The following is a 27,990-nucleotide window of genomic DNA, read 5'->3' as shown; positions in this document are numbered from 1 at the left end:
AAATTATTGTTCAGTCAGTGCTCTTTCTTGTGAAAAGGAAAGACCCTTGATTACACATAGTACTAAATACCATGCATTAAATTGCAAATATGTACATTGGTAGATGGAAATCCCTTTGGTGACACCCTCAAATCATATTTGACCCTGAGTAGGTCATGAACCCAATAATAATAAACCCTATACCAGAAGTAACATCTTAATGTAAAGGGGTTTTGTTTAAATAAGAGAGGCCTGCTCGCGTTGGCAAGGAGTCACTGCATAAATATATATCAGACAGACATATTGCCTTTGTCAAAGGGTCACTACAGTATTAAGGGCCAGATGTAGCAAACTTTTGCGAGTCGCAAACGGCCCGATTCGCTATTTGCGACTCCGCAAAATCGGAAATGGGATGCAAAAATCCCATTTCCGACTCGCAAAATGCGATGCGAGCCGTTACCGACTCGCAAAATTTGTGACCCCATTTTGCGACCCGCAAATAGGGAGTCGCAATTTGCGAGTCGCAAACCATATGCAATAGCAACTCGCAAATTGCGACTAGTCCCAAAAAGCCCAGTTTGCACTTCCAATTTACCACTAACTCAGAGCAGGTGGTAACCATTACCAAAGTATAAAAGGAGACCCAGAAGGCATCTGGGTTACTCAAGATGGCAGAGATATACCTGATAGCAGTGAGGAGGAGAGCCCACGCCGCACAGCAGAGGAGGAGGAGGAGCCAGAGACAGGAGAAGATTTACAGAACAAGGCAGACACTCTTCCAGCAAACTGAGGAGGAAATTTATGACAAATATAGACTTAGCAGCGCAGCTATACTAGATCTAATAGATTTACTCAAACCACAGCTAGAACGCCAGACTGTGCGCGGCAGCGCCATTCCTACGCATGTGCAAGTGCTATGCTCACTCCACCTCTTGGCCTCGGGTAGCTATCAGGGGGTCATTGCTGTGGCAGGTGGGGTATCCCAAAGTGCACTATCACGGTTCTTTAGGGCATTCCTAGACACCTTACTTACACACATGTCCCGATACATATACCTACCCAGGAATGAGGCAGAAATCAACAGTACCAAGTTGGAATTTTACCCGATTGCCAACTTCCCCCATGTCATAGGGTGTGTAGACGGGACACATATTCAGATATGCCCTCCTGCAAACCTGGAATATCTGTTCCGCAATAGGAAGTGTACCCACTCACTCAATATTCAGGTGGTAAGTGACGCTCATTATATCATCACTGACATGGTTGCCAAATTTCCAGGCAGTACCCATGACTCCTACATTTTTAGGCACAGTGGGATACACCAACGCCTGGAACGTGGGGAGTTTGGAGATGGATACCTCCTAGGTAGAGCTGAATACACCTTGAAGACATGCACACAGGTCACTGTGCAAACCACACATGCCTTGCTAACAGTGTACGTTTTGTGCCCAACAGGTGACAGTGCATATGCACTACGTCCATGGATACTGACTCCGTACTTAACACCCAGCAATGATTGCGAGAGGCGATACAACAGTGCACAGAAGAGGACCAGGAACCTGATAGAACGTACCTTCGGACTGCTGAAAGCAAGGTTCAGATGCCTCCACCGAAGTGGAGGTGCCCTCCAGTATACCCCAATAACGGCATTCAAAATAGTTGTTGCATGCGCTATTCTGCACAACATTGCCACCAGACGTGGGCTACCTCTCACCCCTGAAGACCCAGATTCTGAGGATGAGGAGCAAGAGCAACCACATCGCCATCATGGGGATAGGAGCATCGCAAATCAAGGCAGACTGAGACGGGAACACATTGCAAACCAATACTTTGGAAGGTACGTGCCAACTTCTACCATACTCACCAATATAACAAAGAGTCCATGTGTTAAGTAGAAAGAACAAATGATTTAATAAGTGCTTGACTACATTGCCCATAATGCATCATTCTGGTGTTTGCTACTCTGAAATTGAGCTATCTTGGTTGTACATGCCCCTGTGTACAAGGTGGGTGGGGGTATGGCATTGATGGGGGTACATGCATGTCACATGGTACTCACTGGTTGATGGTCCTGGCTCAGAGGTGTCCAGATCTCCCATTCCACTGACAGCCTCAGGCTCAAGGGTCTCCTCTACCTTTTCCTCCAGGGGTGTGGGTGGTGGTACCGTCGATGGTCCCCCTCCTGTGCCTCTCATCTCCCGGAGACGCTCTGCCACCCTCTCCTTGGTCCGGGAGCGCAGGTCATACCACCTTTTCTTAAGTTCTTTCACACTCCGGTGGCTGACCCCCAGGGAGTTGACCTTGTCCTGTATCTCCTGCCAAATTCTTTTCTTTTCTGTGTCTGGCACAGTGAGGGCTGCCCTGCCAAACAGCTCGTCATGGTGCTGACAGCACTCATCTGTTAGCACCTCCAACTCCTTCTCTGCAAACTTTAGCTTCCTTTTCCTAGGAGTGTCAGTCATGGTTGCAGGAGCTCTGTTTGTTAGTTGTGCTGCAGTTAAAAAGGGTGTGGTCCTCCCTCCTCCCAGGTGTATTTGTAAACTTCCTGGCTGTGATGTCATCATCATGTGCCAGGAAGTGTTTTCATGAGTGTTCTGAAGTGTTTTCATGAGTGTTCTGCAGCATCTGCATTCAATTTTCAGCACAGTCGCTATTTGCGACACCCACTCGCAAATTGCGAGTCCGTTTTTTGCGCGGTCGCAAAAAGCGACCGCGCTAACAGCGGACTCGCTATCTGTGGTGCGACTCCGTGTGCGAGTCGCAAATTGTCCTCGCACTTTCTACCTGCATTGCAGTTAGCGAGTCGGAAATTGCGAGGACAAATCGCTATTTTTTACCTACCTACATCTGGCCATATATGAACCATGGGGAAGATTTAAGGAAAGCAGTGCTACACCCAGTGCCACTATCCTTGCGCCCCTTAGTGCCCCCTAACGCCACCATGTGTGCGTCATATCCAAGATATGGCGCACCATTGCGCAGGGCAGGGGGCAAAAGCGTAAACATTTTTGACACTATTAATGTTCTTTTCAGGGTTTGGCGCTAACCCTGAACAGTACATAGGAGCCCATTGTCAACAATGGAGTGCCCTCTTTTAACTCCTGCTCTGAGCAGGTGTTAAAAGTGCCAGAGGAAATTATGCAAAGACACCTCATGCACCACTTTGTATATTTGGCACGGGAAAAAGGCTAGGGTCTCTTAAATCTGGGTGCCCTGTGTTTTAATTTACTATTAAAACTAATGGAATCTACAACCAAAATACAAGGTACTAAGTATTATTAATGAGATCGTAAATGACGATCCCACTAGCTAGATATACAGCATAATATTATTGAAAAACTTTTACCCTATCCGGTGAGATTGGGAATAAAGACTGAATATGGATCTCCCTCGAGATAGTTTTAACTATTAAGAAAGGTTCTCTTTATGTTTGTGCTCCCTGTCTGCCAGTTGTTTGTTTCTGTTTCCCTTTCCTATTGCTCTATTCCTTACGTTGGCTAGCATGGGAATGTGGCAGCAGCAAATCCTTATAATGAAGCATACCAGTATTAGTGGGGGGTGAGGGCAGTTTTTTCAATAATATTATGCTGTATGTCTGGCTAGTGAGATCATCATTTGGGATCTCATTGTTGATCTTTTGTCCTTTTTGTGTGTTCCGTTCATATGTTGGGAGGTTGGTCAAGGATTTTCTTCCTCTCACCGCTTTAGTATGTGTTGACTCATTATTATTACACATATTGAGATGTTCAGTAACAACTATTACTACAATATTTTAAATAACACACTTCTAATCGCAGTAATCATAAAGATGTGTTTCAGTTGTAATTTGACACTCTGCAAGCCACATAATGCAGCCATAGGGCCAACCACCAGGGATTTCCACTTTTCCAAAACTTAAGAAAAAAAGCTCCAGCTCTGGAAGTACTTAAATGAATGCTAACTATTCCAAAGGGCATAAATGCACTATGCATCGAAACTTAAGACAAGTTTTTTAAATGCCTTGACGGGGCAACTGTGGATCCTGCAGCGCACAACTTTTAAGTTATTTATTGGTGGCGCCCCTTCCAATTTTAAGATACTACAGCAACAGGAACAATAGGTAAATTAGCTAGAACGTGGCAATATGAGGCATTCCTTAGAAAGAACAGTGAATAGTGAGTCTCCCACTGTGTTCTGAAGCTGCAGACTTTTTCTTCATTTGTTTTCATTACAAGTGCCTGAATCCCATCAGGGTTTACATAATAAGGACAATCCTACCTGCCCATGTGGGTATATTAGTACATACCAGAGTAGGTATATACCAATATAACAAGTGTCACATTGAACACATTCAAAAGAGGTACCTTCCTATAGGTCTTAAAAGAAATCCACAATTACTCAGATTTATTCAAAGGACAAATTAATTACAAAGTAAAAACAAGCACAGGACTGATATAGATCGCATCTTGTAATGTTTTGACTCCAATCAAGTGTAACAATCAGCAAAATGAGTGATCATAGTTCAGGCAACACAGTGCTCTATAGGGATTATATGTACAAGGAACATAGATAAAAGACACTGTATAATTCCCAATGGTTATATGCATTGATTGATACAATTCATAATAGGGGCTGCATATGTCAGTGTGGAGTCCCTTCAAGTTAAATTAAACTTAACAACCAAGAGGGAGGATTCATCAACATTTTGACCCTGTATGACTGTTAGGTTCTCTTCAAGACGTGGCCATCTGACTACCAAGCCTACACATAAGAGATACAGAAAAAAAACAATGGCACATATTTACAAGCAGCCTGCACTGCCGATGTATCACTTTTTTGACTCATTGGTGGCACAGGCTGCTGACCCATATCTACAAGGCCACGCAAAGTCACTTTGCGTGGCTTTACATGGCCTTGTAGATATGGAGTAAGGCAACACAGCACAAGTTACTGCGTTGCCTTACTTTGCATCGGGGAGACGTTTCCAAGGGTGTTGTGTGTGTATGTGTTACCACGCAACACCCATGGACTTCGATGCATAAGGTGCCCCTTCCTGCATAAAAACAATCATTCATTCAAAGGAGCTTTATTGCGGCTACAGGAGCCAAAAAAGCGCAAGCAGTAATAAATACAAATAAATACACATAATGATAATTACAAGTAAATATAATGATAAAAGGGGGTAAAAGATAAGAGAAAATGGAAAAAAGTGGAATAAAAATGGAATAAAATGGAATAAAAATGGAATAAAATGCGCTGCACAGGACGATGGGACAGTCTTAGTTGGAGTCTTTATCCAGAAGGGTTTTCCCTCTAACAAGCCAACTAGCTCTGAGGAATTTGGCGACGGCGATCACTAGCGTTGGCCTAGTGTCTGATCTGAGGATTCGGAGGGCTAGCGCAGAGCTGCGGACTCACAGTAGTCTGCATGCCGGGGCCAGCCATTTCTTACGGGGGCGGTGTACGCGGGGCAGGCAAAAAGGACGTGAGGGAGATTCTCGACAGGGGCTTTGCAAGCTGGGCATACGGTTGATTCATTGTGTGAACAGCTACTGGTGAGAAGTCTTAATGGGAGTGTTCCATTGCGGAGCTGGAAGTACAGTTTCCTTTCTCTTGGGGCCGTGATTAGGTCCCAAAAAGCTTCGTACTTGCATGACTCTTTTAGGTTGACAAAGTCCCTTGTGTCTTCGTAATTTGCCATTTGCCAGTATAGTTTCTTTAGTTCGCTTTTCGAGGGGAAGACTGACGACGTTGGTGAGTTCCAGAGATCATCGAGCCCAAGTGAGTACAGTGAGCCCTTGATGCATTGTAGCCAGGGGATTCTGTGAAGATGGTCGGCTTTTAAGATGACCTGTAGAGCTTCAGTGAAGGTGTTGAGCTCCGGAGTGGTCCAGAGACGCCGCTAGTACAGCAGAGGTCGCAGGCGGGCTTTGTGTCCAATGCGTTTGATACCGAGATCCTTGAAAAGGGGGAACAGTGGGGTGCTTAGCGGAAGGGACACAAGGTTTCTTAGGAAGTTGTTTTCAGCGGTGGTTAAGTCTTGGGTTTTGGTATAGCCCCATAGTTCAGCTCCGTAAAGCGCTGAGGAAACGGCCTGGGCTTCGTATAACTGTAATGCTGGGCGAATTGGTTTTGTGTGTGAGAGGTGAATTTTTTTTAGTAGTACCCCTGTTGTTTGTTTTAGTTTTAGGGCTTGTTTCCCTATGTATGGTTTCCAAGACATGTTGTCAGTGAATGTTATGCCCAGGTAGCTGAAAATGCCCGCCTTCTCAAGTGTGGAGCCCTCTAAAGTAAACTTCCCTTTAAAAGATCTGTGGGGGTTAAGGGTCATTAGTTTTGTTTTCGAGGCGTTGATTTCGAGTCCCTGTGATGAACAGAAATGTTCGAAGCACGCAAGAAGTTTCCTTAGACCGCTAGGTGTCTTGGATATCAGAAGAGTGTCATCTGCAAAGAGTAAGACTGGGATTTTTTGTGTGCCAAGTGAAGGTGCGTCAGCCTGCAGTCTGAGGAGGGAGGGGACGATTTCATTGATATACAGGGAAAAGAGGGTCGGGGCAAGTATGCACCCTTGCCGCACACCCTGGGAAACGTGGATTCTATCAGTTAATTGGCCCTTGTTGCCCCACCTGACTTGTGCATAGTTGTCCTCGTGGAGTCGAATCAGAATGGCAAGAATGTGCTCCGGGATTCCCATACAAAAGAGAGTGTCCCAAAGTTTGTTGCGAGGTACTAGGTCAAAAGCAGATTTGAGGTCCACAAAAGCTACGTAAAGGCTGCCTTTACCAATGAACACTGTTTTCCAATATAATAATAGGAATCTGAGGGCTTGATCAGTGGTGGAAATTTTCTTCCGGAAACCGGCTTCAAGGGGGGTAAGGATATCGCGTTCAGTCATCCATTCTTCGATCTTTCCTAGGAGGCAGTGGCAGAAGACTTTTTGGACACAGTCAATTAGGCTAATAGGTCTATAGTTGCAAGGAAGTGATCTGTCGCCCTTTTTAAAGATTGGAATAACAATAGCTGCTTTCCAGGACTCGGGAATTGGCGCCCCAGAGGCTATTGCGTTAGCTATAATGGTGAGGTATATTGACCAGGATGCTAGGTCTGTTGAGAACAGGTCTGCTGGGACGCAGTCTGATCCAGGAGCCCTGCTGCGTTTTAAAGTGCTTAGAGAATAGGTTATGTCACTTTGGGAAAACAACAGGGGAGCTGAGGTGGTGGGTGCTGATGAGTGATTTAGGTGGGGGCCCGTGCAAACAGGGATGGGGCTATCATGAACTGGGGAGTACAGGCTTCTAAAGTGAACTACCCAGTCTTTCGGGGCAATATTGGTTGTGATGTCCAAACCACTGGTTTCTGGGCCTCGCGCTGCCAGGGACCAGAACAGACTATGGTTCCTCTCGCGCACAGCGAGTGCTGTCCACCATTTATTATCTTGGTCACACTTGACTATGCGTATTGCAGATTTATAGGACTTCCTAGCTACGCGGATGGCGGTGGGGTCCTTGGATTTAATGGCTTGAACTAAGCGCTTGTTTAGGGACCGACACATTTTGTTGAACCAGCGGTGCCTACCTATGGGTCGTTTGTCGTCGTGGGCTGGGGGTACTGAGAAGTGGGCTGCGATATCCCTAAAGCAGGAAGTGTGAATTAGGCTTATTTCCTGGTGGGGAATTGCAGGACCTGCCTCTAGGCCCATTAGTGTGGATTTTAGGGTGTTATTGGCAGCGTTGATGAGTGCGTGCCGAGCCACGACCTTGTCCCATTTTAAGTGCAGTTTATTGTTGGCCAGGCTAATACCCTCGGGTGCTACTGCTGGGGGGTTAGACGTGGATGGGAGATTACCTAGAGCTAATGTGTGGACAGAGAGAGGGTTGTGATCACTTTCAGTCCTTTCAACGATCGTCATGTCGATGACTAGAGGCCATAGTCTTATATCGAATAGACAATAGTCGATTCTGCTGGTGTGATTGGTTTTGTTGAATGTGTGACTGCCATTGGTATCTGATTTGGTTCTGCCATTTAATGCCCTGAGCCCGAACTCCATGGTCAGTGATTTGACCTGGATAGCGACCTGCGTCCATCTCTTGATGGGTGGGATTGACAGGGCGGGGATGGACCAGGCTTGATCCTCCTCGTTAGTGGACCTGAGATCGTCCCAGTCAAGGGGTTCGAATGTGACGTTGAAGTCCCCAGCCACAATGGTTTTGTGATGGCGGGGATAGTTTTGTAAGAGGGCTACGAGGGCGCAGAGGGTTTTGGAGACTTGACCCCCCCTGACCCCTCGAGTGTAGATATTAAAGATGTTCACCACAGAGTCAGGCCCAAAGGATAGACGAAGGCCTAACATGTCGGGAGAGTCGGTAGGTAGCTGTGATATATGGCAGCTAAGTGATGTTTTGATCCAGATAATCAGACCCCCTGAGGGCCTGCCTCTCGTGCTGGCCACAGCGGGATGTGGAAGTTTGTATAGCCTGTTCGAAAAAGTGGGTCGAGTGACCATGTCTCTCGGAGGAGACATATGTCATGTTCGTCAATAAAGGAGGAGAAGGATGGAAGGGGAAGAATAGATTTCAGACCTGACACGTTCCATGAAACAAGTCGTATCCCAGTCATTGGCTGAACTATCCTGTCTAAATGCCTGGGGTTTGTATGGTTGGCTGTCGGGGGTTGTTCTGGCAGATGTGGTTGAGTGAGCAGAAGTGGGTTGATACCAATGTTTACCCGTGGGGCCTCGGGTGGTTGGTGATGTTCCTCTGTTGGAACTGACCTTGCCCTGATCTGGGGAGTGCTTGCAGGCCTAGCCAGCAGCACTTGGTTTGGTGGGCAATGCGCCTGCAAGATGAAAGGTGCATCGTTGTCATGATTGCTCAGTGGACTGGCAGTGGTCTTAATGTCATGGGTAGGGGAGAGAATACATGGACAAACAGTGGTGGGGTAAAAGGTAGATCTGGGGGTGATAGATGTTAGAAAGTTGCAAGGTTTGCCTGCGTGGATTTTAGGTGAGGCTGTGAGTCAAACATTTTTACCAAGAGTGGATAAATTTTCTGCTGGGTGGTAACTCGAGCACGCCTCATGGTGCGTAGGTGGCCTGGGGTATTTAAACTGGATGCGTGAGTGTGCTGGTGGGCTTGTTCTTGCATCTAGGGCCACCAGGTTGTTCACCATGGTCTCGTCCTTGAGTGTCAGTTTTAGGATGTCAAAGTGAGTTCCCGGGTCTGGCCGTCGTACTACATTAATTAGGTCCTTTCGTATTATGGATCGGCAGCCTTTAACATGGCAAATCCAATGGATTGCCTTGTTTTTGATAGAGTCTGCCCCTTCCTTGCATGTCAGTGTGGTTAACTTGGGAACGTTAACCATAAGAACTGTATTACCTGAATGGGGCAGATCGGTGGCAGGTTGTGCAGAGTATTTTGAGGCAGTGTTGCTTATGGGTTTGGGGGTTTTATGATGGATGTCTAGTGGATTTACTATGCCTGAATTGTGGAAAAAGGGTGTCTGGTAAAAGTTCGTGGTCTTATCTCCAATGGGGAGGGGGCCGACATGGCTAGAAGCTGAGAAGTTGGGCGGGTTTGTTATGATGCCTGATAGGGTTGGGATTTGGACAAGGTTTGTGGTGGCCGTATTATTTGAGTGAGTTAGCTGTTTTACTATTGCAATTAAGGAGTTAACAATATGCTTGAGTTCTGTAACTTCCTTCCTTAGAACTTGTATGCATTCAATATGCTGTGGGGTTACGTGAGGAAAATGCATATTTGTGGCTTGTGGCCCATCTGCCAGGGTGCCTGGGTTGATGTCGTCGTGTGATTCAGGGATGTTGATTAAGGGATTAAAATGGTTACTGAGCAGGATGGAATCGTTGGTGGCCAGTGGTAGGTTCTCTACTAGAGAAGGGGCGGTATGGGTGATAACGTTCCTACTCTCGCCCTGCCCTGTAGTGTCAGTGACTTGTTGTCCACGTTTCACGAAAATCTCAGCGATTTTCATGGGACCATCCTTCCTGCTAATTGATGTGGGCTCCCCCCCAGTTTCAATAGAATTATTTCCCTGGGGGCTAGTTAATATTCCATTGCATTCGCCCAGGAGAGAGTCAATTCTATCCATGACGCAGTTGCTAGCTGCATGCTTATGCCTTTTTCTCTTGGCTTTTAGCACGACCCCGGCCCCAGCCTCTATTGCTTTCCTTTTGCCCATCTGGTGTTGATGTTGGTGCAAGGTTGATCTATATAAAGTGTCAGATTTAGTAGAGCAGCTTACTGAGGTCACAGAGTTGGCAATAGCAAATGGGGCTAAGTCCAATGGGGCCTACTTTGGTGGTAGATGTCAGGGGGTGGTCCAGCCCAGCCTCTGTCAGCCGCTGATGGGCGCAGGATGGGCCCGCCCTTGGCCCGGGCTTTGCCCGGGCGCTGCCCGCGCAGCGGGCGCGCTACGTGAGATTTAAAGGGCTCCTGCCCGATGAGGGAAAGTTCTTGGTGCGACCCGAGCAGCGGGCGCGCTACGTGAGATTTAAAGGGCTCCTGCCCGATGAGGGAAAGTTCTTGCCACGACCCGAGCAGCGGTCGCGCTACGTGAGATTTAAAGGGCTCCTGCCCGATGAGGGAAAGTTCTTGCCGCGACCCGAGCAGCGGGCGCTACGTGAGAATTAAAGGGCTCCTGCCCGATGAGGGAAAGTTCTTGGCACGACCCGAGCAGCGGGCGCGCTACGTGAGATTTAAAGGGCTCCTGCCCGATGAGGGAAAGTTCTTGGCGCGACCCGAGCAGCGGGCGTGCTACGTGAGATTTAAAGGGCTCCTGCCCGATGAGGGAAAGTTCTTGGCGCGACCTGCGGACCATGAAATACCATCTATTTCCACTCATTAAGGAAGGCTGTGAAAAATGTCCTGAGAGAGCTTTACGCCCCCCACGAATGCAGTGTTCATTCACCTGTTAGTTCTCGTTTCTCCCTGTGGGGGGCTGCCAGTGCAGAGCTGAGCCTTTCCAGGCTAATGGAGCCTGGGTTTCCCGAGCGTTGTTGCTGGAAAACACACCGCCCGCAACTGGCGGATGTGTTGGTGTACTGCACGGGCCTGAAGGCACTTCGCGGGGGCTCCGACAGGTCCGACAGGTCTGCTGGAGCCTTAGGTTGGACACAAGCCACACTGGAACTCAGATGGACATCCCGAGTAGCGGCGCACGTTCCACTCCAGGGGAACTGTGGCAGAGTCAGAAAACAATCATCCCCACAATGCAGGCACCCTTGCACCATGGTGCATAGGGACTAAATATGACATATCTACCCCTTCTCAATTAGGAATTACAGTTTATTAACATAATAATGAACCTTCAATGTAATCCTGAGAGAGGGGGTAGGCCTTAAAGTAGTAAAAAATGACACTACTAGCATTTAATTTACAGGCCCGGGCATATGTAGAGCACTTTACTATGGGTATATCTGTAAATTAAATAGGCCAAATAGGCATATATCAATCAAACCTTGTTTTAGGGAAAGGGCAAAGGCACTTTAGCACTGGTTAGCAATAGTAGAGTCCTAGGGCCAACAAAAATGAATTCAGAAATATTCGAGGCAGAAAGGCAAAAACTAGGGGGGTGATCCTGCAGAGAGGGCCATCTCCGACAATCAATTAATAGTGAGCTCACTTGTAGTGTACAACCTATGTATAATAAAATACATTGAAAATCATCATCCAAGTTCAACTCTGTGCCCAAATATACATTGGTGGTTCATGAGCACAAGAATAGATTGTGCACCAACAGTGCACATACAAGGTGATTTAATCAGAAAGAGTAAGACAGTGGGACCTCGAGTTATGAAGGGACAGTATGTTGCAACAATACGCTATGAAACTTCTCCTCTTATTTGCGAAGTGTGTATACTGTTACTCATGCTATTGGTGAGAGGTCCAAAACAACTCATTATACGCTCAGATGTCAGTTATACAAGATCACAACAACCAGTGAAACATCACCCGTGTGCCTACTGAGCAAATCACGCCTACTACAAGAAACTGTAAGAACTGATAAGTCAGTAAGGCATCATGTTCTAATGGAGTGAAAATCATTCTATTTCTGAAACAATTGTTTGGTAGAGAAGGAGTCACAGCCCACCACCCCCACCACCATCTGCTTCGATTGAGGCCAATCATGCTCAACCAGTGGGGAACACACACAACCATTTTAGAAAAGTGCAGTTAAAACATAGTACCTATTCCAGTCAAATCTTTAGTGCCAGGGCGTATCCTTTCAGAAACAGTACCAACCCTCTGCTGGTCCCATAGTGACAGAATCAGTACTAATATTGGGGCTGAATTGCCAACATTGTCATTTCAACTTAATCTCAGATAATTAAGACGGTCCTGGAGTAGCTCATGCAAGTGGGCCCAAGGTAAAAATAACTTATAACCCACACCTTACCTTCAAAAGAACTCAGTGCAGCAAATTTTGCTCCATTCTTCACTATTGAAGTGTGGAGAGATAAAGGGAAGACAAGGCAAAAGCTGCCACAATATCTACTCTGTTGCCTCTGAAACACTGAACAGCTAACCACGGTCTGCCATCTTGGGTGAATGAAATGCCTAACACTAATGAGTTGCATACATTTAACCCTTTGCTGCATGTGTGCACCATTAACATACGTATCGACCCTCTTTCCCATGAATGTTGGCCACTTGTACCCACAGGGAAATGATTGTCATGAGTCTAGCTTGGACCAATGGACAACATCATACCTGTGCTGAATGTGGAGTAGCTACAATACGTTTATACAGCCATCATCAAAATGATGTAAAGACGTACATCTTACTAATACTAATATCCAGTATTAATGCATGATAGTGAACATAACTAGAATGGCATATGCTGTGACCCAACATTATTGTGCTCTGTTAGTGATACATGCATGAATGTATTCTATCCAAAGCATAATGGTATGATATGAAGTGGTCTTAAAAACAAGAATGTCTGTAGAATCAATATTGTGTTACAGCAAATTTCTGCTTGCCATTGATATAATTTAGACCATTCCTAGTGCCATCTAAAATATCCATCAATTTCCATTCCTTTCAATTCAGAAGTGCTGAGATGTTGCCCCCTCTGCTGTCCAGGTTTATGACCTCCATCACCTGCAGGTAGATTTGATCTTAGGTGTGCACACATTCCTCAAAATGTCGTACCAGAGGGGCTCCTTCCAGTTTATATTTGAATTGGCTTCTGTGTTAGACTGTATGCTGTTTGTCTGGCCCACAAATATCTTCACACAGGGGCATATAATGATATACACACCATTATGAGTATTGCAGCAGGAAAAGGATTGTAAATTTAAAATTGTATTACTGATTGCAAGAGTTTTAGTGTCAAAAATACATTTTCAGGTAGTGCATCCACCACATCTTTAATGACCTAGGACAGTGGTTCCCAACCTGTGGTCCTGGGACCCCTTGGGGTCCGCAAAGCCTCCTCAGGGGGGTCTGTGACTGCTTAGAAAATGTAATAATAATAACAGAACAAGTCTCCAGCTTTCAGTAATGTCTCATTGGGGGGGGTCCCTAGATGCCAATAATGAATCAGTGGGGGTCCCCGGGTTCCAGTACTGACAAAGTGGGGGTCCACAGAAGTCAAAAGGTTAGGAACCACTGACCTAGGACGTTAGAAAAGCCCCAATGTCCTCTAATGTCATTTTTCCCAATAGTTTTCTATGGGCCCTCACAACGTAGGGCTCGATTTAGATGTTGGTGGAAGGAATACTATGTCACAAACGTGACAGATATTCTGTCTGCCGTATTACAATCCTCATAGGATAAAATGGGATCGTAACATGGCCAACAGGATATCTGTCTTTTTGTGATGGAGTATTCCACTCCTCCCACATCTGAATCAGGCCCACAGTCCCTAACATTCATGTTCCACTTAAAGGAAAACAAGGGATGTTTCTTTAATTTAAAGCCAATGTTTCCTAATGATCTTTTGGATTTCATTACTGATGGGAGAGAATGTGCTCACCATCGCCACTCTATCTTTAGATTCCTCTCTTTGTCGAGGTGCCACGAAACTTTCCCTGACACAAAACCAAAACCCTCTTCATTGCTTTGGAGATGAGTTTCCTTGTATAACTCTATTCTAGAAGTTTTTATCTCAGTACTTCTTCCTCTTTGAAGTAGTTTTCCATCAGATGACAATTACGGTGTAGATGCATGAATTAGCCATACAGTAAATTGTCTCAAGCCATGGATATGATGACTGATATATTTCAAAAGGGATTTTGTGTCTGTCAGCTTTCTGTATAGAGTGGTGTACAGAACACCATTTCTTTGTCTTACAATGAGATCCGGAAGGTGAATTTCTGTTGTGCTCTAGTTTTCAGTGAAATTTAAATCCTGACTTTGGTTATTTAACCAAGTAATTCAATTTTTTAGGTCAGTCACATGTCCATGGCAGAGGAAGAAGGCATCATCAATGTAGGGCTTCCATATTTTAATAATGGTCAAGTAGAGGTTGTTAATATTATTGATCACATTATCCTCAAATTTTTCTACATACAAATTAGCCACATTTGGAGCAAATTAAGCACCCATAACTACACCTTTGTCTTGTGAGTAGTATTCCTTTTTAAACATAAAGGGGGTCATTCCAACCCTGGCGGTCGGTGATAAAGTGGCGGCCAACCCGCCAACAGGCAGACAGTAAAAAAAAATGAATTCTGACCCTGGCGGGAACCGCCAACACAGACCGCCACTTTAACACTCCGACCGCCACGGCGGGACAAACAAACAGCGCGGCAGTCACCACCAACAGGCAGGCGGCAGACAATGTACCGCCCACCCTATCACAACTCACCAATCCGCCACCTTTTCCGGGGCGGGAGCACCGCCGATAAAAACACGGCGGAAACAGACTACGAACGGGAAAACGCTCACCTCTATGCACTCCACGAGGAATCTGGACAGCATGGAACCCGAATTGAACATCCTACCTGCTCTCGTCTACCTGCTCATCTACCACGAGTACGAACTCCGGCGCAGACGACAACGGTGAGTACCGCACCTACGACACAGGGGAGTGAGGAGGAGGAAGGGCTACGGGCACACACATACGCAATACGCCCACCCCCCAACTATCTACACACCAATGTAGAGCACCAAGTCAAAGTGACACCACCCAAACCCCCCGGAATAATGAAAAGATATAATTAAAGTGAGAAACTAAATTTATGTATAAAATAGGTTCATTGAAGTCATGGTAAAATAGGAACATGAATTTAAAAAAAAACAAGTTAAAACATTGCGTAACCGATAAATAGAGTCAATAAGTCCTGCACAGTCACTGAAATTTCAAGTGTCCGTGGGCCAAAGTGTTTCAACACATGGGCAAAGCCCACACAGGAGACCTGAGTCCGTTGGAGAGAACACTGCAGGGGCATCAGATGATAAAACTACAGGCACCTCAGGGGGAAGGGAAGGGGGGGCACCACAGCCACATGAGTCCACGACGCCAGATCCACGAAGGGGCCACCATGCCCGCTGTGCCATCCTGGGGAGTGCAAAGCCACAGTCTCTCAAGTCTCTACAGTGGGTGGCTTGCCCACTGTTCCATCCTGGGGAGTGCAAAGCCACAGGCTCTCAAGTCTCTACAGTGGGTGGCTTGCCCACTGTTCCATCCTGGGGAGTGCAAAGCCACAGTCTCTCAAGTCTCTACAGTGGGTGGCTTGCCCACTGTTCCATCCTGGGGAGTGCAAAGCCACAGTCTCTCAAGTGGAAAACAGTCTCCACAGGCAATGGAGGAGGCAGGGTGGCCCGAGTGCAGCGTGAACAGTAGCTCGACACAGAACCGGCACTGTCATTGGGCCAGCGGTGCATGAGACGGCGGTGCCCAGCGGAGCGGTGCTTGAGATGAAGGGCCCAGCGGAGCGGTGCTTGAGACGGCGGGGCCCAGCGGAGCAGAGCTTGAGATGAAGGGCCCAGCGGAGTGGTGCTTGAGACAGCGGGGCCCAGCGGAGCGGTGCTTGAGATGAAGGGCCCAGCGGAGCGGTGCTTGAGATGAAGGGCCCAGCGGAGCTGTGCTTGAGACGGCGGGGCCCAGCAGAGCGGTGCTTGAGATGAAGGGCCCAGCGGAGCGGTGCTTGAGACGAAGGGCCCAGCGGAGCGGTGCTTGAGATGAAGGGCCCAGCGGAGCGGTGCTTGAGACGGCGGGGCCCAGCGGAGCGGTGCTTGAGACGGCGGGGCCCAGCGGAGCGGTGCTTGAGATGAAGGGCCCAGCGGAGCGGTGCTTGAGATGAAGGGCCCAGCGGAGCGGTGCTTGAGATGAAGGGCCCAGCGGAGCGGTGCTTGAGATGAAGGGCCCAGCGGAGCGGTGCTTGAGACGGCGGGGCCCAGCGGAGCGGTGCTTGAGATGAAGGGCCCAGCGGAGCGGTGCTTGAGATGAAGGGCCCAGCGGAGCGGTGCTTGACACTGCGGGGCCCAGCGGAGCGGTGCTTGAGATGAAGGGCCCAGCGGAGCGGTGCTTGAGACGAAGGGCCCAGCGGAGCGGTGCTTGAGATGAAGGGCCCAGCGGAGCGGTGCTTGAGACGGCGGGGCCCAGCGGAGCGGTGCTTGAGACGGCGGGGCCCAGCGGAGTGGTGCTTGAGACGGCGGGGCCCTGTTCAGCGGTGCCTTTCTGCACGGCGGGGCCCTGTTCAGCGGTGCCTTTCTGCATGGCGGGGCCCTGTTCAGCGGTGCCTTTCTGCACGGCGGGGCCCTGTTCAGCGGTGCCTTTCTGGACGGCGGGGCCCTCTTCAGCGGTGCCTTTCTGGACGGCGGGGCCCTGTTCAGCGGTGCCTTTCTGCACGGCGGGGCCCTGTTCAGCGGTGCCTTTCTGCACGGCGGGGCCCTCTTCAGCGGTGCCTTTCTGCACGGCGGGGCCCTGTTCAGCGGTGCCTTTCTGCACGGCAGGGCCCTCTTCAGCGGTGCCTTTCTGGACGGCGGGGCCCTGTTCAGCGGTGCCTTTCTGCACGGCGGGGCCCTGTTCAGCGGTGCCTTTCTGCACGGCGGGGCCCTCTTCAGCGGTGCCTTTCTGGACGGCGGGGCCCTGTTCAGCGGTGCCTTTCTGCACGGCGGGGCCCTGTTCAGCGGTGCCTTTCTGGACGGCGGGGCCCTTTTCAGCGGTGCCTTTCTGCACGGCGGGGCCCTGTTCAGCGGTGCCTTTCTGCACGGCAGGGCCCTGTTCAGCGGTGCCTTTCTGCACGGCGGGGCCCTGTTCAGCGGTGCCTTTCTGCACGGCGGGGCCCTCTTCAGCGGTGCTTTTCTGGGCGGCGGGGCCCTCTTCAGCGGTGCTTGTCCTGTAATTCCAGGGAGTCAGACCTGGCCAGGACTCCCTGCTCAGTCGCCCTCCGACCGTGCAGTTGCTGGACCCTTCGGTGACGGTGTCCTGGGCCCTTGGGTGTCCTCCCTCACACCCGGGATGGGGCTTGTGGGTCCCTCCTGGTCAGCGCTCCTGCTGGCTGACTTCTCCATCCTGCTGCCCTTGTCCTCCTTCGATGTGGCTCTCTGGGCCTTGCCTCCCCTGGATGTTGTGGCAGGTGAAGTGGCAGAACTTTGGTCCTTGGGGGCAGCCGTGTCAGTCTTCTCGCGACGGCCCCTTACTTTACGGGTCCTCTTTCCAGGGGGGGGGCTGGCTGTGCCCTTGCTGCTGACCGATGTGTCACTGCTGGCAAAGGGTGGACTCCAAAATCCATGCACTACGGTGACACTTGAAGCCGGGCTGGTGGTGGCTGAGGTGCTCTTGGGACTCTTAGCAGATGGAGGGGGTGGGTCAGGTGAGGGAAAGAGGTTAAGGTTGGAGAGGTAAACTTTTTTAGGACCAAGGTAAAGGGTAGGTGTAGTGGTTATGGGAGTGGAGGAAGAGGAGGTGGTTGTAGGAGAGTCAGGTGTGCTGTCCTTGGGTGAAGGTGCATGGGCTGGAGGCTGTCGTGAGGTGGTTGGCTGTTGGGTGGGTGGCTGCCTGCGTTTGTGTGTCTTGGAAGAGGGGGTGACAGACACAGTGGGAGAGGACACAGGGGACGTGTAAATGGCAGTGGGGTGGTGACTGCACGTGTGCGGACTGTACTGGAGGGTGTGCTGGTGATGGAAGTACTGGATGTTGGTGGTGTGCATGCAGGTGTGAGTGGAGACGTCACAGGGAGGGAGGAGGGAGACGAGGAGGTGGGGGACACAGAGGTGGTAGTGGCTGTTGGCATGTCTGCATCTGGGTGTTGCTTGGGTGACTGTTTGTGTGATCTGTGGTGCTTATGTCTGGATGAGCTTCCCTTGGGTGTTGAGGTGTGTGCAGGCTGGTCTGATGGTGTGGATGGGATAGGCTGAGGAACAGGAGACAGAGACAGGGTGGAGGCAGTTAGAAGAGGGAGGCTGGAAACAGGGACAATGGCTGCTGTCAGTGCTGAGGCCAGAGCATTGAACGATCGTTGATGGGCAGCCTGACCCGAATGAATGCCCTCCAGGTATGCATTGCTACAATGCACCTCCCTCTCTACCCCCTGGATGGCATTCAAAAGGGTAGACTGCCGAACAATGATGGTCTGTAGGAGGTCAATGACCTCCTCACTGAGGGCAGCAGGGGTAACAGGGGCAGGGCCTGAGGTGCCTGGGGCGAAGGAGATGCCCGCCTTCTTGGGCGAGCGGGCACGGAGCGTAGGCTGAGGGGCTGCTGGGATGGCGGGGCTGGTGCGCTGGGTGGCGGCTGTACCTGTAGAGGCGGGGGGCACGGATTTTGCCGCCACCGCTAGGGAGCTCCCATCCGAGGACGTGTCGGTGTCGCTGGTGTCACCACGGGTCCCCGTTGTCAAGCTCCCCTCGCCCTCCGTATCACTGGTGGCCTCGGTGTCTGTGCCATGGCCCACCGGGGCCTTGTGAGTTGCAGCTCCCTTGTGCTCCAGTGCCAATTCTCCTCCGCCTGATGATGCACACATGCACAAGAAGATAAAGAAAAATGGTGGGGGGAGAAATAAAAACAGGTTGAGTGGATGCATTGTCAACACCGTTGGCGGAGAGGACAGACACAGGAGCCTCATGCACTAAGCCGCGCAATCGGGGTACACTACTCAGTACTTCTGACTAGGCCAACAGGTCTAGGGACAACAAACGCGCACATGGGTGATGCAGGACCATGGATAACTGTACTTGTCACCCTACAGAGGTGGGGGGCGGGGGCACAGGGACATGGCTAAAGGAGAGGACTACACTACAGAAAGCGCCCTGGCCTAATGTCACCCACAGCCCTCCTCCCCCACCCAGGCACCTCCACTGCGCGTAAAGATAGCTGAATGTGCTGGTACTCACCCCTTTGTGTCTGCTGTGATGTCCTCACGCGCCCATCCAAATCGGGGTAGGCCACTGCCAGGATCCGGGACATCAGGGGGGTCAGGGTACGACTGGCACCCTTCCTAGGTTGGGAGGCCATCCCCAGCAGTGACTCGGCGGTCTTCCTGGTCCCGCGGCGGATGTCCTCCCACCTCTTGCGGCAGTGGGTGCCCCGTCTGTTGTGGACCCCCAGGGTCCAGACTTCCTTGGTGATGGCACGCCAAATGTCGACTTTCTGATGGGCGCTGACCTATTTGACATGTACAGGGTGGGAAAAGAAATATCATCATTTTTCCGCATGTTAGATGTGATTGGCCCGCCCTCCCCAACCTTGCCATGTGGCACATGCTCTCATCTGTCGTGCCTTGCACTCGTCATTCTCTCCCCACCCCACCATCTCATATCCACCCCACTCAACACAGGCATAGCCCATTCAACGTGCACACAGTGTACTTACCTGTTGGTCTGGAGGACCGTAGAGTAGCGCATACTGGGGGAGGACCCCATCCACAAGTTTCTCCAACTCTTCTGTAGTGAAGGCAGGGGCCCTTTCCCCAGTCGCAGCAGCCATTGTCTCTTCCAGACCGAGTTCACAGCAGCACTTGCAGTATAGGTCCTCTCCTGTGGATGATCAGGTCTCGAGTGATTAATCAGATAGAAAATAGCGGTCACGCGGACCTCGTCATTGGCTCCTGAAACCCATAGGGTTCCAGGTTAACCAATGCGGCTTCGCACAGCGGTCTTCGACCGCCTACCGCCACGGTGTGTCACGCCAGCGCATTGACCTCACATCCCACTGTCACACTTCTCAGGTCAGGCAGCCGCCATTTCATGTGCCCACATGGCTTAATATCTACTGCGTCACACAGGCCTAGGCCTTGCATTGCCACTCATACAACCCTATCAATGCATAGCGATTTGTGTACTGTGCAAGCTGTAGTTACGTACCTGTGGGATGCTTGACTCTGTACTCCATGTTGTCCTTCCTAGGCACCGTCCGCTGGGACTTGCGAGGAGAAGGAGGAATCCTCCTGTTTACCGACCGCTGGTGGACCTGTCGACAATGGAGGAACGTCATATAATACTTTGATACCGACTTGACCGAGCCACTATACATGAACTGTGTGCCCAGCTGGAGCCGGCACTGATGTCCCCCATCCGCCAACCCACAGGAATTCCCCCTCTGGTGCAGGTTCTGTCAGTCCTCCATTTTTTGGCAAGTGGGTCTTTTCAGACAACAGTGGCCATGTCATCAGGGATGTCTCAGCCTATGTTTTCTAAGATTTTGTCCAGAGTGTTGTCTGCCCTGACGAAATACATGCGGAGCTACATTGTTTTCCCTGAGGAGGGTGATTTGGCCACTGTGAAGGGTGATTTCTATGCCCTTGGACATATCCCCAACATAATTGGTGCCATTGATGGGACCCATGTGGCTTTAGTACCCCCAAAAGACGATGAGCAGGTGTACAGAAACAGGAAAAATTACCATTCTATGAATGTCCAGGTAGTCTGCTTGGCTGACCAGTACATCTCCCATGTAAATGCCAAGTTCCCTGGGTCAGTGCATGACGCGTATGTTATGCGAAATAGCAGCATCCCCTATGTGATGGAACAGCTACAGAGACACCGTGTGTGGCTAATAGGTGACTCTGGTTACCCCAACCTGCCGTGGCTACTGACCCCAGTGAGAAATCCCCGGACCAGGGCTGAGGAACGGTACGAGGCCCATGGGCGATCTAGGAGGATCATAGAAAGGACCTTCGGGGTCCTGCAGGCCAGGTTTAGGTGCCTGCATATGACAGGTGTATCCCTAATGTACTCACCAAAGAAGGTGTGCCAGATCATCGTGGCCTGCTGTATGCTTCACAATCTTGCATTGCGACGCCAGGTGCCTTTCCTGCAGGAGGATGGTCCAGATGGTGGTGTTGTTGCAGCTGTGGAGCCTGTGAAGAGTAAAGAGGAGGAAGACAACGGGGACGACACGGACAACAGGGACACAGTTATACAACAGTATTTTCAGTAGCACACAGGTAAGAATCCCCCACGCCATTTTACATTTACTTCAGGCCTCCTGCATCTCTATTTACTGTGTTTCCCCCCAGTTCCTTTCAACTGAATTGTGACTTTCCCTTCCCTTTTCAGAGCTGTATGACCCACTGCGTGAGTTCTGCTTTGTTTGCCCATGAAGTACAGCACTTTGACATTGGTATGTTGTCATCACAATGTAACTGAACATTTTTGAACCGTTATGTGTAATACATTTGTAAAGAAAAAATGCAGACTCCTGAGTGTTTTAGGCGCAATTAGTGATTTATTCAAAGTGCTACATATAGGTCCATGATAGTTAAACGGTGATGGGTGGGGGTGGAGTAATGTCCATGGCAGAGTCCAGTTCTCAGTCGCACAGGTGCATTGTCCATATGCCTGTGGAAGGATAGAGCAGGGGCTGTTTAAGTTTGGACAGGGTGACAATGTGGGACAGTGGATTGACATCAGGGGATATCTTATGCTGGCGGGGGTCTTGGCATCCTACTCTGTCTTCCTTTGTGATCTCAGGTTCCTCTTGCGGGGTGGTTGATCTTCAGCAGGAGGTGGGGTTCTGGTGGCCTGTCGTTGTGTGGGGGCCTCCTGTCCACTAGCGCCGGCGGAGGTGGTAGGCTGTTCCTGGTCCAGGCTGGTGACAGGGGCCCTTTGGGGTGCCACATGGTCCCGCAATGTGGTGACTATTTGGTTGAGGGCCAGGACGATGTTCCTGAGCTCCTCTCTGTACCCCATGTACCGTTCCTCCTGCTGTGCCTGGATCTCCTGGAACCTGGCCAGTACCGTCGCCATCGTCTCCTGGGAGTGGTGGTATGCTCCCATGATGGTGGTGAGGGCCTCTTGGAGAGTGGGTTCCCTGGGCCTGTCCTCCCCCCCCCCTGTCGCACTGCAGCCCTCCCAGTTTCCCTGTTTCCCCGGGCCTCTGTCCCCTGGACGGTGTGCCCACTACCACTGCCCCCAGGTCCCTGTTGTTGTTGGGGTGTTGGGTCAGCCTGGGTGCCCTGTAGTGGTGGACACACCACTGATTGACCTGTCCTGGAGACAGAGGCATGGGCCCGCTGGGTGGGAACTGTGCTGATATTCCCAGAGGGGGTTAGGTCTGCTGTGGCCTGTGTCTGTGTGTGGGGAACCGACTGTCCAGAGGTCCCCGATGGTCCGGGCTGGTCATCAGGTTCTAGGTCGACAGAGCTGCTGTCCTCACTGGGGGCCTGTTCTGGGGGTGGGATGGACAAATCTGGACCCTCCAGGCCGGTGTGTTGGTGTTCGGGCCCTGCAGGGGTAAAAGAGTATGGTTATTGCTTCTGTGTGTTCCATGGCGTGCGATTTGTGGGGGCCCTTGTCCCCCAGTGCTGGCATTCCCTTGTGGGAGGAGTTGTGAGAGTGGTTTGTGGGTGGGGATGGGTATGTGCAGTGGTCATGCATAGGTGATGGGTGTCCATGGTTTGTGTTGCCATTCAGGGTTTGGTTTTGGGTTGGATGGGTTGTGCTGGTAAGACATTGGCAGGGAGGATGTGTGCTGGGGGGTTGAGGGTGAGGGTGGGGGTGTGGGTTGGCATGCTGGTGGTTGGGGGGGGTGAAGTAGTTGAGAATCGACTTACCAGAGTCCATTCCTCCGCCTACTCCAGCAAGGCCCGCAGGATGCAGGATGTTCAAGACCTCTTGCTCCCATGCAGTGAATTCGGGAGGAGTGGGTGGTGGTCCGCCGCCAGTTTTCTGCACAGCGATGTTGTGTCTTGAGACCATCGACCGTACCTTCCCCCGTAGGTCCTTCCAGCGCTTTCGGATGTCTTCCCGGTTTCTGGGATGCTGTCCCACAGCGTTGACCCTGTCGACGATCCTTTGCCATAGCTCCGCCTTCCTGGCTATTGTGGTGTGTTGCACCTGTGTGCCGAAGAGCTGGGGCTCTACCCTTAATATTTCCTCCACCATGACCCTGAGTTCTTGGTCCGAAAACCTGGGGTGTCTTTGGGGTGCCATGGGGTGGTGTGGATGAGGTGTGGGGTGGTGTTTGTGGTGATGTGAGTGGTGGTGTGTGGTGATGTGTGCGTAGATGTGGTGTGGTTGATGATGTTGGGTTCCTGTGTGTGTTGGGGTTTTCCATAGCAGTGCTCTCTCTCTCTCTCTCTCGCCTTCTCTCCGATTTTCTAGTTGTGGGGGTTTGTGGGTGATGTGGGTGTGTGTTTTATAGTTGCTTGGATGTGTGGGAGTGGTGTTTTTATGTGTATCAGGTGTGTGTATTTCAAATTGTTCAATGTGGCAGTGTTTTGGAGCTGGGTGTGTATTTTGAGCGCAGCGGTGTGTACCGCCAATGGAATACCGCGGTTGAAAGACCGCCGCGTGGATTCGTGGGTCATAATGGCATGGGCGTGTTTGTGTTGGTGTGGCGGTGGAGGTTTGGTCATCTCCAGTTTTTCGCGGCCCGCTGATGAGGCGGCCTTCCGTGGATGTCAGGTTTTCAGCGGTTTGCCAGTAGGAGGTCAGAATGACCGTGGCGGTTTACCGCCGCGGTCAGAATGACCCCCAAAGTCTTTCTTTTTGAGGGCTACACAAGCTAGATAAGTGATTGGTTCACATAATTCTCATGATCACACTAATTACCTCATCTTGTGGAATGTTGGTATACAATGATTCCACGTCTAGAGTAACCAAAATGTCCTTACTTTCCTCAAAGCACTGACCCTCTATATTATTACTGAACTGCATACTTCTCTGACATATGATTGTAATTTGGAAACAGCATTTCTGAATTATTTAATTAATCTGCAAACAGGTTCTATATCTGTACCAAATCCAGATATGATAAGGTGGCCAGGGGGACTGGAAAAACTCATGTGTGTTTTGGGTAGTATGTAAATCACCAGTGTCTAGGGTGGGGCTTGTCATGGAAGGCAAATTCTTTGTAATTATTCATGCCGTCCTCCAGAGCTTTGGAGGTAATACCCCTGATCTCTTCCTGAATTCTCTTGAGTCGTTTTAGGTTGAGTCTGAGGTAATGTCTGAGATCTGAAAGTTATCTGCATATTTCTTGATCATAGTTATGAGTGTCTTGAATTATGATAGCCACTCCTTGGCGGCTAGTTTGATAGTTATGTTTGGATTATGTGCTAAGTTATTGAGAGCTTCCCTTTGACATCTAGAGATGTTGCATGGAATTAATTAGTCAGTTTTTTAACTCCTTCACTTGTTGTAAGACATTATTTTCAAATTACACAATTTCCACTTTATTGATAGATGGCTGGGCGGGACAAATTGTGATTGTAGAGTCAACCCTGAATGACTCGCAAGCTGGGTATCAGGTTTGCCGTTAAAGAAGTATTTAATCTGATGGTTAACATTTTTTATATAATTCACACCTCAATTAAAAGAAATCAGACTTTTCTGTTAGCATGTAGTCTAGTCCTTAGTTCAGAACACTGGCCTCTTCATGTATGAGTACATAATTAGAGACATTAAAAAGCAATATTCATCAGCTTTAGTGTTGATTGTGGGTTTGTCTTTCCCTTGATTTGTAGCTGTTGCCCTGCCATCCCCTTCCACAGCCGCTGTCTCTGCCTGAGTCCCTCAGTCTCCCCCTCCTTTGTTGTGGGTCAGATTCTAAAAACACCTAGGGGGACCATTCTGTGTAGGATTGTAGTCTCTATTACTAGGGCTTGTGAGTTTTTGGTCATCTGAACTGACAGAAGGGTCAGAGAATGTCACTTTTTTGGAGGTAATTGAGTACTAGTGGAAGTGTAGAAATCTAATCTCAGGTGTGGATATAGTTGTTCGATATTGAATTTAGCCTTGTATTTTTGCACCTTAGGATTCATTTTACTTAATTGGTTTGAATGAAGCTCTTCTCTTGTGTTCTGTGAGTTATCCAACACTGCTTTTGCATTGTCTGTGGAGTTGTTGGCTTTTATTTTCTCCTTTAAATCACTGACTTGATGTGGTGGATACACTACCTGAAACATTTCTTCTGATACTAAACCTCTTGAAATCAATGATAGAATTTTTAAGTTATGATCCTTTTCAAACTGCTCATACTACATGAAGATATATATGGGACAGACACCACAAATGGTGAAACAGGCATATAACACAGAAGCCTGATCAAATGGATCAAATGCAAAGTGGAATGAGCCCCCCTTGTACAACATTTTGATGAATGTGGGCACACCCAAGATCAAATCTACTGGCAGGTGGTGGAGGTCATAACCATGGACTGCAAAAAGGACACCATCTTGGCAGTTCTGGATTGGAAGGAAAGCAAATGGATGACAATCTTGACAGTACTTTGATTGGGCTAAATGATATCAATGACATGCAGAAATTAGCAATACGACAACATTGAATCTATAGACATTCCTGTTACTCAGACCACTTCATATCATAGCATTATGCCTTGGATATAATACATTAATGCGTTGGGTCACAGCATATCTCTTTCTGGTTATGTTCACTATCATGCATAAATACTGGATATCAGCATTAGTGAGATGTACTTCTTTCAACCATTTTGATGATGGCTGTATATAGGCATTGTACCTACTCCACATTTGAAACATGTATGATACCTGTGGTTCCAGGTTGGACTCATGACAACCGTTCCCATGTGATATAAGTTGCTGATGTCTAAAATTTATGGGGAAGAAGATTCATACATATGTGAATGCTGTGCACATGCAGCTAAGTGTTAAATGCATGTAACTCATTAGTATTTGCCATTTCATTCACCCAAGATGGCCGATCGTGGTTAGTGGTCTAGTGTTGAAGAGACAGCAGAGTAAATATTCCGACATCTTCTGCTGTGTCTTCCCTTTGTCTCTCCACACTTCAATGGGGCCGAACCAGTGAGCTTTGATCCACCCTGTTGAAGGTAAGGGTGTAGGTTATAAGTTATTTTCACCTTGGGCCTATTTGTATGAGCTACTTCACTACTGTATTATTTAGCCTAGAATATGTTGAATTACATTTGGGCAATATTGTCTCAATATTGGCACTAGTTCGATCTATATGGGACCAGCTTTGCCTCATTTAGCATGAAGGGGATTGTAACTGTTTTTTAAAAGATATTCCCCGGCACCGATCTATTTGACTGGGGCAGGTATGATATTTTAACTTCAATATTATAACATCGTGATGTGTGATCCACACTAGTGGAGTATGATTGGCCTCACTCCAAGCAGATGATGGTTACCTATGACTCTCTCTTTTTTCAGGAAGAGGATGCTTTCCACTCTATTAAAACATGATGCCTTGCCATCTCATCAAATTTCACAGTTTCAAATACTAGGTGTGATTCATTCAGTAGACACACAGGTGATGCTTCACTTGTTGCTCTCTTGATAACTAACATATGAGTGTATATTGTGTTGTGTTGGGCCTCGCATCAATAGTATGAATCAGAGCATTCGCACTTTGCAAATAAGAGGAAAAGATTCACAGCGTAATGTTGCGATGCACTGTACCTTCATAACGTGAGATTCCACTGTCTCTACCTTTCATGTTTGCGTCACCTTGTATCCACATTGAGGGTGCATGATCTCTTCTTGTGCTTACGTCTTTTCTTGTGGTCATAAACCAGCAAATTATATAGGTCACTGAGTTAAACTCGGAGGTTTGATTTTCTTCACTCTTTATTATACATAGCTTGAATACCTTGTACTTCTTCCTATTATGCAAGTGAACTTACTAATAGGTGAAGAGTTATTCATTGATTGTTTAATTGAATTTAACACTTTGAAAAGCATAGGAATAAGAAATGTTGTTTTTATTTTTGTTTCTCTTATGTGTAGGCCTGGTAGTCAGATGACTACATCCTAATGAGACCCTAAAAGTAATTCAAGACTGAAAAATCAACAAACCCTCCCTCTTGGTTGTTATGTGTAGTTTAAGTTGAAGCGATATCACACTGACGCATGCAACCCGTGTTAGGAAATTTATAAATCAATGCAGAAAACCATTAGGAATTTTGCAGTGTCTTTTATGTATGTTCTTTGTATATATAATCAACATTGGAACACCCATATCATCTGCACTATGAACACTTATTTTGTAAATTGTTTGATTGGAGTCAAAACATTACAAGATGCAATCTATATCAGTCATGTGTTTGTTTTTTTCTTGTAATTAGTTTTGTCCAAAGAATAAGTCTGAGTAACTCTAGGTTCTTTCTAAGAAATAGAAGAAGGAACCTCTTTTTTATGAGTTCCACAGGACAATTGTTATATTAACACCAGTTCCCACAAGGGACAACCACACATAGCCTGGGCATTGGGGCTTTCACAGGGGTTTCCCAAAACCAGTTCAGCCCTCCCAGTACCCATCACGGATGTGGTCAGGGAGCTGGGCATAGATATTTTTTGGGGGGTTCTGTCATGGACCATGTATGGGAGGCCCAAGGCTTCCTCGGTGCCAGCTTATTGGCCAACACTAATCCTTGGGTGCAGGCGTGTGAGCTGGCCACTATTTGTTTGTGCTCCTGTCCAGTGTAAACATCCTTTCTTTCTGCTTATCACAACAATCCAGTAAAGAGTGCAGGGATGAAGAGGCCTCTTAAGTGTACTATGGGATGGGGTTCCCAGGACATGATACACACATCAGGTCCTACGGGACCAAATGTGGCATGGTGAGGGGGCCAATGACACCCTCCTGCCCAGTATATTAAAAAAAAAATTAGCATCAA

The sequence above is a fragment of the Pleurodeles waltl genome, chromosome 1_2 (genome assembly GCF_031143425.1).
Source record: "Pleurodeles waltl isolate 20211129_DDA chromosome 1_2, aPleWal1.hap1.20221129, whole genome shotgun sequence".
Classification (NCBI taxonomy): domain Eukaryota; kingdom Metazoa; phylum Chordata; class Amphibia; order Caudata; family Salamandridae; genus Pleurodeles; species Pleurodeles waltl.
The sequence above is the reverse complement of the archived record's forward strand: the minus strand, read 5'-3'. Positions refer to the sequence as shown.